At 30.3% G+C, this 10,584-nt stretch overlaps 2 non-coding genes across 2 annotated transcripts; both read left to right on the top strand.

Annotated features, from left to right (window-relative positions):
* The first annotated feature begins 4,571 nt into the window (after window positions 1-4,571).
* On the top strand, window positions 4,572-4,690 carry LOC149882150 (U5 spliceosomal RNA). The gene has a single exon (XR_016445323.1). It is a non-coding gene; the product is annotated as a U5 spliceosomal RNA (small nuclear RNA).
* A 4,385-nt stretch (window positions 4,691-9,075) lies between these two features.
* On the top strand, window positions 9,076-9,193 carry LOC149882149 (U5 spliceosomal RNA). Its single transcript, XR_016445324.1, has one exon. It is a non-coding gene; the product is annotated as a U5 spliceosomal RNA (small nuclear RNA).
* Window positions 9,194-10,584: the final 1,391 nt, after the last annotated feature.

The raw sequence follows: 10,584 nt of genomic DNA, 5'->3' as shown, positions 1-10,584 counted from the left end.
GTGCAGGTTACATTAATCCTGGAGGTGAAACAAGCTCCAAGAAAGCCCTTTCTGCTGAAATTGAGGGATAATTGAATTCAAAACCAGTTCCAGCAAATACAAATATACTGGAATTCTGGAAACAAAACCAGTATATTTACTCAATAATGTCAAGGCTGGCCAGAAAAACCTCTGTATACCTACTGCATCATCAACATCTAAAAGAGTTTTCTCAACAGCAGGGAATATATACAGCTCTAGAAGAACCAATCTTTCAATCTCAAAGGTTGAGATGTTGGTATATATGAAAGAAAGCACTAAGCAACTCAGTAAAATTCAAGACATTGTGTGGCCAGAATTTGGAAAATGATTAACTTTGAGTGATTTTGACTTTTTTTATTTCTTAACAAGGAAATCATTTCGTTTCATAGTATATTTGAATATTATAAATAAATAAAAATAAATCTTATTTCAAAAGCATTTTTTATTCTGAATCCGTATAAATCCGTAAAAATAATATCGGTTCGGATTCCAATTCGAAAAATATTTTTCGAACTGCAATCCGATCCGAAAGTATCGAATCGGATTGCAATCCGAAAAAATAATCCGAAAATATTTTAACGAATTTTTTTCCGATACATTATTTTCGGATCAAATCAATCCGTAAGTAATTTGAACCGTTTAGCATAGATAATTCGGTGCACAATCCGCAAACCGATAAACAGTAACGAATCGGCGGTCTCTATGCCTACCTTATAACTATTAAGTATAAGGAAGAATTGTTAATTAACAAAAAAAGTGACAATTTAGCTGCAGAAGTAACGTTAAAAAAGTGCTCATCATCTTAGTAGAGTAATGCACGTCTAGAAGTTGTAAGCCTTTTCGAATGATTTTTCCTGTTGATCACATGATGTAAATTATAGTGGTAAACCTTTATTGGCTTTCTTTGTGCTTTGGAAGCTTCGAGTTTTGGAATGACTTTTTTTTTTTCTAAACAATTTAGAGACTTTTGAAGCTTTAATACTTATTATTATAACTAATAATTTTTATTGTTTCTTCAACTATCAACGTTTATGCCTCGTCTACATTATAATTCTGTGAAATACTTTACACTGAATGTATATTTTCTTCTCTTTTTTTTTTTGTTGGTCCGTTAGTGCTTGTGATCACCGCGCTAACGTATCATAGAAAACGTTATTTTTGTTTTGCAGTTAAATTAAAACAATAGTACAACCAGCATCGAAGAGGAAGTATAACCTCTGTTTCAAAAACTAATGTTACTGCAAGGCCTAATTTTGCGGTTCAAACAATGGTGCCAGATAGTAAAGACTGTTGTTACGAAGATAGAATTGGAATTTTTATCGGCAAGGTAGTCGTAATGCTGGAAAGAGGTCGTCTATAAATTACTGGAAAGTTTTGATTTTATTGCAGGTGCCAAATTCTTAAAAAGAAGCTTAACCACCAGTGGCAGGCCATTTGTTCACCATGATTAGGTTACTCAAGACAACTCAAGGGTACTTTTTGTGTTGTTTCCGCCATCAGCCAGCAAGATAAGAGGAGGTTGGGGCTCGCTCATCATCAGACCCACTAAAAACAAACGCACGATTGAAGTTAAAAACATGCTCAGACACTGGAGGACACCAGGCTGAAATAGAATTTACAAAATCGTTCGCCAATCGTTTAGAAAATAATTTTTAAAAAGGAATACTGCCATTAGTTGTTTGTTACGTAATTTTTTAGACATTCATGGTTTACCTCTCAGGAGTATAAATGTGGCAAAAGTACGCAGAGATTCAGTGGTATAAATGTGGCAAAGGTACGTAGAGATTCATAGCCTCTTCCAAATACTCCAACGCCAGCGTAGCATTAAAGTTTACCGTTACAACGGTTTTTTCAGGAGAGTTTAAGATCGTTTTAAAAACAGGAAGAGATTAATCATTTTTGATTATGATTACTCTATTATGTTTGAAGTATAAGAAATTAACTTTTTCGAAAATCTCTAAAAAAATATATTTCGAAGGGTTGAAACCAATTGAATGAGAGAACTTAATCTTGCACAACATTTTACAACTAGGATGGCATAGAAGGAAAAAAAAATAGTTGTGATTTAAAATGTGAAAGAAAGTAAAGGAAATACCTTTTACAACTAGGATGGCACAGAAGAAAAAAAAAATAGTTGTGATTTAAAATATGAAAGAAAGTAAAGGAAATACCAGGCATCACTGAAATTTTAAAAGAAAATTTCTTTTTCTACCGTAAGATGGGAGCTACTTGTTTGAGTTTTAACTGGAATTTTGTGGTTTAATTGGGTATGCAAATTTAGGTGATCTTGAGATGAATTATAGTATATTTAGAAACGATAATGACTTAGCAATCGATGCTCTTGTATATTCAAAGTTCAAAATTACTGTCATGTTTAAAACCTCCCTTTTTCAAATGTATTAAAAACATATTTTGCCAGAAACACATGACACGTCACTTTTATGCAAAAACACGGAAAACTTCTTTGATCGCTTAAATGTAAGAAATCAAGCTGAAGGGGCATAAAAATTTTGGTATAAGAATCTAACGTTTTAACTGTAATTATAACAGCTTTGTAACTGAAAGCACTAGAAGTTTTTTTTTAGTCAAATAAAGTAGGAGCCTCACTTCCAAAAGAAAAAGAAGCCAAGTAAAAAATTGATTTGTAAATGTAAAAACCCGGGTTTAAGCGCTCGATCCTGAACCCTAATCCTGGGTGTTTTCTCTGCTTTTGATTAAAAAACAGTTTTGATCAACTTTTCAAATCTTCTTCCGTAGAGGAAAAAGATTTTTCCTCTATGGAAGATATTCTTTCTTTAAAAACTAATAACTACGACACCCTCTAATAACTTAAAGCGTACGACCCCCACTTTTTTATTGCAGATTGCAAATGATCGTCGTTTAAAATTTTTTGTGAACTTTTTTTTTAGATCAAAATGTAGAAAATAACTAATGAAACCCTAAAATTAACTGATAACCAAACAACAATGGAATCTTTTTATTTATAACCTCATTTATTTTACGTAAACCTCTTTAGCTGACGAGTTAACATTTTTTATGATCTCTAAAAAGTTTAAAAATTTAAACCCAAGTGGTGTGGATCATTTTTTTCTTCTGAATGTTTTTTCTTTAGAACCGTTTTAAAGTTGAATACATATGCAATGATAATTGAAGTGAGAAAAGCGAAGCTTTTTATGCAGTACAATGTTTTGATAAAAACTGTCCTTAAAATGCGTTCGGTTTTGCTCTTGCAGCAAACATTTTAGCGTGATTTTATTTCCTGATTTTGCCTGATTTACTGCTTCTTGAAATTGGCTACGTTGAATTGTTGATGTCGATTATGTCACTGGTGCAACTGTTATTGCAGGTGTTGATGGTATTTTAGCTGTAGTCATAGCAGCCGAGAGAAATTTCGGGCCCCGGGGAAGTTTTCTTAAGGGGCCCTCGTTATGAATAATTATATACCCAGGACCAAAAGAAGTGTGCTCTGTTCAATAAAAATTAAAAATAAAAGGTAATTAAATCTTTTAAAAGTCAAAACTATTTAAATCTTTTAAAAGTTACTTTAAAAAATTATTTGCGCCTACACGGGGCCCCGGGAATCTTCCCCGTCCACCCCCTCTCTCGGCGGCCATGGCTGTAGTTGGCGGATCGAAGTTTACATAATCTTTAATTTATCTGAATTTATGTTGTTTTTATTTAGTAGCAAAAATGCTTGCAGTTTGCAATCCAGCTATTGCATGTAAAAAGTGAAAGCTATGCCACATTCATTTAAACAGATATTTAACCGAAGGTAGAAAATTTTTCTTATCCCTAGTTCATACATTTAGTTGTAGTGTAATACTCGATAATTATTTCTTTCCATACCTTTTTAATAATAATAATCACCAGCATCTAACGGTTGCAAAACATATGAAGGGTGACTTGGAAGGCATGTTTTTATCTTAACAAATCAAAAGTTTATATATGGTTATTTTTATGACCCATTTTACTCGATAATGAACAGGTTTTTATTTTTTAAATCATTCGTGAAAAACAAAATACATCATAAGGATAATATTTTATTTTCTGCGCGTTTAATACTAATTAAACGCTATTTCTATTATTTAAGAAAAAGCAGAAAACAGTTATTATTCATGAAAAAGCTGAAATAAAATATAACTACTTTTAATTTTTCTTATAGAAAAATAAAAGTTTGATTATAATCATATACTAACTTTTTCACTTAAAGCTTTGATTTGATTTTTAGTCAGGTTTTTTGAAGTGTGACCCAAAATACGCCATGACCCGTTTAATACGGGTTTACTCTAAATATAATGGTAATAAAAAAAACAAAAAACAAGAAAGACAAGTTACTTTTAATTTTGATAAATGATCTTTAAAAATATAACAAAAAAAATTTATTTTTTTTAAGAGAAAAATAAATTTAATGGCAAGAAAAAAAAAAGAATGGATGTTCAATGCTAAAAATTTGATTAAACCATAATCTCAAACCGTTATTATAACAAGTTTGCACCACAAGTACTTTGGTTTTTAAAATTAACGTTAATTTTACGTTTTTCTTTTTAAGTAAACTCTGGGCCTTCTTCAATACACGCACAAATCTTTCGCCTTTTACTAAAGATTTCCGTGGAGAAGGCCAATTTAATGAGTGTTTAACTATTTTTCTCTGGCTCGCATTCGTGAGCCGTACATTACTTAAAGAAAAAAGCATTAATACGCAAGCGAATGAAGTAGCTGAAAATAGCTGATAAAACCAATTTTAGGTATCATTTTAGTTCAGGAATTAATAGCAAAATAATTGTAAAAGAACTCTGTTTATTCTGCAATTTCTGCTTCATTTTCTACTTAAAAATTGCTAATATAGTGACGGAAGCTTAAGATATAAACTCAGTAGGCTGAAAAATCTGTTCATAAAGAGTGTAAATGTTAAATATAAGTTGAGAATGTTGACCATTTCTTAATAAAAGTATGTACGGTGAAGGTTACTTATATTTGTTTGTAACTATCGATTTAGGCTAATCGAATAGAAAACTGTAGAAAACACAAAATACGAGGCAGAATATAATCAATAAAAATACATATAAATACATACATATAAGTTGAGAATGTTGACCATTTCTTAATAAAAGTATGTACGGTGAAGGTTACTTATATTTGTATGTAACTATCGATTTAGGCTAATCGAATAGAAAACTGTAGAAAACACAAAATACGAGGCAGAATATAATCAATAAAAATTTAATACTCTTGCCTTTAATATTGCATCAAAAAAATTTTGCTTTTACATAGGTGATAAATTTAAAACAGTTATTAAATATTTAATATCAATTCCTTAATGAAAAAGAAATTCTCACTTAAGCAAAACCCTTAAAGTTGCTGAAACGCTCCAATAGAAACATCTCGACATGTTTGGAGAATATCCCGTGTCTAATACTTAATTTTTGCTAGTATGGTCTACAAATATTTTTAGTAAGCAAGTCATTTTAGTTTTTAATTACATTAGTAGGGTAAGGTTGCCGATATTGTACCCCCTAAGACCAAATTTAAAAATGTAGGCAATCTACTGAGTGGAAACATGAATTTTCATTTGTATTTCATAATTTAGGGATTGTTTGTTGTAAAGATGTTAAAAAAACTCAAAATTTAAAAAGCGTTACGTCTCAAAGAATTAAATTAAAAAAATAGCGCCAAGAGTACAATTAAGGAAACTAGATCCTTAATTGTACCATTGTAATCCAATATTGTACCACTTTCTTGATTTCAAACACTATACAACTTCGCAAATATTTTATGATTTTAGATTTAAGGGATTAAAAAACTGATTAAAACGAATGGTTTTTTTTAAAATCAGCAATTGGAAATATTCTGTCATAGCATAGCATAACACCTAACTTCCCATAATGTAATGAAATGGAGTTTTTTATTTAATAAACTCTATGCAACTTTTTTTCTTCTGGAAAATGCCGAAAACAGGTATCACCACATAAGGTACAATTTCTATTTAAATTATATTTTTACCAATGGGTTAGCTAGGATTAGAATAGAAGAGGAAGGCAAATATTAAAAAGAAAGTTGTACAAAATAATGTAAAAAAATATACACTGTATCTGTTTTAAAAACAATTATACTAAATAATGTAAAATAAAATATATAAAAACTTTATTTTTGGCAAGAGTTGCAGATATATTGTTTCTGTTTTTGATTAACACCTGCACAATCAACATGACACAAGCCTTGACAAGCAAGGCATTTTATCATATTCTTTTCTATATTTTCTTCACAAAGGTAACAAAACAAGCCTTTACTATGAAGAGATGTATTTGCATGCATGATTCTTTTTACACCATTCCTGCCCTGTTCTATCTTTTTAGTTGATATTGTTAAAACTGAACTAGAGAGTGCATCTTTTTAAGGACTACTTGTCAATACAAGTATAAAACTGGAATTTTTCTTTTTGTATTTAAGTGGTGAAGTTCGTATTGTAAGTATGGATATTTCTTTAATTGGAATCTCAAAAGGCATTTGTTAAACATTACACGCGTTTTTTAGCGGTCAGAATGGTAGCGTCGGTACAGTTTAGGATATGCCTTGAAGTACAATTTACGCAACTAATCTGACATTCAATTAATTAAAAATTTTGACAACTAGTAATAAGGTATTTTAAATTCTGGGTAGTTATTTCGAATTTAGATAAATTACGTTTTAACATAAATGCACTGAACAAATCGTATCTTCTATTTTCTTTAGTAAAATACGCTTAGCCATAAATCCCTAAAAAAAGAAATCTCCAATATTAAACCAACAAGAGCTTACTCTGGCCTTAATGCAGTCGGATGAGAAAAAAAAAACAGTTGACTCCTTAATTTCATTCAGCAAAGATAAAAAATGAATTAAAAAAATTTTTTGTGGGTTGTAAAAATAACGAGTTATGTTAAAAGTACAATATAGGCATTGGTACAATATTAGCAACCTTACCCTAAGCCTTGTTTTTAAAAGGTACCTCATCTAAATAATTTAAAACTGAGATAATTGTTACTGCCTGCAATATATACAGACCAACTGCAAAAAAGTTCATGCTTTTTGTCGTAATAAAAAACCAGACGATTTTTGTTAAAATAAAATCCATGTGATTTTTTTTTAAAAAAAAAACATGATCTTTGGGAAAATGTTGCATAAAAGTTTTTCTGAAGTTAAATAACTTCATATTTTGTTGAATAAGTATTGATGATTTAAAGTAATAAGTCTGTAAACAGTTCTTGTGCGTTATGATCTTTATTAATACCAGATGATAGCCTATCATTTGAAGGCTACCATTATTGTTAGCAATGGGCTATAAAACAGTTATAATCTCTGGATATTATGTTGATAAATTTTTCTAGCTTGAGGTATTTATCTATTATTTAGAATTAACGTTGTCGAGTCATAAAAAGATTGCTATTTTATAATATCTCTTTGATTTATAGTAATGAATCGTAAGACAAGATTTTGAATGATTTTCAAGATTCTAAACAAAAAAAAAAAGAGAGATTTTTAGAAAAACAGTTAACAACCCAACTGATCTTGCTACAACTAGTGGTAGCTTCATAACATGTTGTTTACTTGCAGGAAAGAGGATTGATTTTAGTATGAGCCTTACAAGATAAGAACAGCGTTCTTCTTAATGATGGAACTACAAATCTTAATGATGGAACCACAAATAATTTGTTATTTAAGTCAATCAAAAAGTTGTTCAAGATGAATACACAAAGTTTGAATAAATTTCAACTTGGAGCACTCATTATAGTATTTTCATATTAAATGTTTGTTCACTTGACAGAATCTCTTCGTAACAACTGAGTGATTGAAATGTATCAACAAGTTTTTCTTACTGATGGTCTTGGTTAAGTTGCTAACTGAAAAACACTTTAAGAGTGTAAATATTATGAAGTTATCAAAATTCAACACTACGGCTTTCGCTTTTTTAAGCATTTCTTTGTTAAACCAAGAAATTAGCAATAAGCATATATGTTTAATTGTAGTCTTTTAGACTACAGTTACTAATTTTAGTTGGTAAGAAACCCTATATTAAAACTTAAACCAAACTTTCGAAGCTTTTTTTTTTCACATTTAATCACTATTATTAAGACGATTACTTTTACCTCAAAAAGTATGTTTTTTTTCACATAAAACTACACTACTTATTTTCCGGTGCTCGCATATTGATTAGACCTATGAAGTAGTTGGTAGCACTTCCTGGTGCCTAGTTCTACAAGTCGAGTAAATGTTTTTTGAGCCCTAATCTTATGAACTTTGTCAGCATCTTGAAAAACTAACTCAACGGGATTTGGTGTCTAGTGAAACAAAAACCCTTATTTACGTTACAAAACAATACAAGAGGTTTAATATCGTTAAATAAGTAACGTTTAATAACGCAAAAATCGTTTCATAGTTCTAACACTTGTAATATACACGCAATAGATTTTAAATGTTTGAAATAGTAGATTTTAAATGTTGTTTTGCTAAAAAACTCTTTTCGAAAAAAAAAAAAAAGAACTTTAATCAGTTTTAAACTAAAACAAAGTTCAACAAAATGTTAATCCAGATATAACTATATTTCAGTGCAATTTTAATATTTACCGAAACACCGGCTTTCTAAAGATTATTTACCGGTAACCAATTTTTAAACGGTTCATCAGTAAATCCACTAAAAACCGGTAATTTAAATCGATCTATCTATGCTGTAATTACTATTGGCCAAAAAAAAATCGCAGCTCTATGTTCAAAAGAAGCCATTCTTTTGAACAAAAAAAAGAAAAGTTTAAATGGAAAACTTTTTTCTTCCGAAGGTTTTTTTTTTTTCGATAAACGTAACCAAATCGGATTTTTCGTGTTCGGTTTGAGGTTTAAGATTTTGAAAAAAAAAAGTTATAAGAACTGAATAAATTTGATAGTAAGAAAGAACAACGAATTTAAAAAAGAATAACGAATAAACCGATATCTAAACTCCCCCCCTCTCCCCCAATCTTTTCATGTTTGCACCACAAGTAACTTTGTTTTTTAAACCAAAGTTAAATCTATTTTGTATATAAAAATTAACTCTGGGCTTTCTTCATTTCACGCACAAATCTTTCGCCTTTTACTAAAGATTTCCGTGGAGAAGGCCAATTCAATGAGTGTCTAACTATTTTTCTCGGGCTCGCACACGTGAGCCGCCTATTACGTCAAATAAAAAGTTCCATTTCTTCACACTTCAACCCATGAAGATAATTTTGTCTGCGCTTCATCGCAACAAAGAATTTAATCGTGTTTGTTACTTATCAAATATCAAGCAATCGGATTGTTTCCATTCCACATTTGCTAATAAGATGATGATAAAGGAACTTTGTTTTATTTTACTATCAAGTTGTCAAAATAGTTTTTAGCAAACAAATGAAGTTGTATTATCTTAAATTTCACAAGATCACCAGTTATAAACAACTCAAAAAAATTGACGTATTGGCAATTATGTGGAACATCTAGACAATCATTGTTCCCAGGAGACGTTTTTAATCTTTATTGTGGGAAAATAGAGCAATAAAAATTATTACGATTTATAAAATGAATTGTCATTGGGTTTGTTTTTCTCCATTTTTCACATGAACTGTTATTTGGGGAAGTTTTCTTACGTTTAAAGAGACGCTTGCTAGAATACACATTGACTCTGTTCAGTTTCACGGGGATTTGAGGGCCTCAGTGTATCATATTCCTCAGTTTTCAATATTTCCTGCAGTATTAAGACGGGAGCTAAAACTACAGACTGGGTAAAAAGTCTGATGGATTATGGACCTTTTTTACATCTATTAAAATAAAATAAAAAATTGTTAGAAGTAAAAAATGTTCAAACATCAGTTACGACGTCTCTATCAGCGTCGGTTTACTGGTTGGACTAGCTCTCCGCTTCAATAAAAGTATTAAAAATTTCCTGTTCTTATTGCCTTGGAAATGGGAAATAAGATAATACTTTTTGGCAATGATAGGAAGTATGTATAGCGTGAACCGTTTCAAAATAAGTCTGACTATCTTTTACTTATGATACTTTCTATGTCTTTTGTAGTTGCATATCATTAAGTTTGAGCCGATTCAATGAGTATCTAAGTCTTTTTCTTAGGCTTGCATATGTGAGCCATATATAACTCAATACAAATTATGCCTGCGATCCGCTCTGCACATTTCAAAAATCAATAAACGACGGTTTGTTCAGTTTCCTATTTTTGATTTTTTGGAACGATCAGGACTACTATTTCTCCTTTAACTATTAACATTGTTTTTTTCTATTGTTAACTTATAATTTTTGATCACCACTTTCACGCTTTTATAAAATGAATTCTCGAATGAATTATAAGATTGCTTCTCGGATCAAGTTTGGTATTTTTTGGTGAATTTTTAGCTGAAATAGATTATTGAGTTATTCTACGAAGCTTTCTTCGCCTTGCTAAAGAAAATCTTTGTTTGTCATTGACTGCTCCGTTACAAGAGTACAGACTTTGGCGAACATTTTGTTTTTTCTTTTTTTTTCCTCTAAACCTTATTTTAAGTTTTTTTCTTTAATCAATCATGGCATCT

This window comes from Hydra viridissima, unplaced genomic scaffold (assembly GCF_058129835.1).
Source record: "Hydra viridissima isolate aposymbiotic clone 2 unplaced genomic scaffold, HvirCarnegie_v1 scaffold_11, whole genome shotgun sequence".
NCBI lineage: Eukaryota > Metazoa > Cnidaria > Hydrozoa > Anthoathecata > Hydridae > Hydra > Hydra viridissima.
This window is presented reverse-complemented; position numbering and strand designations above follow the sequence as displayed.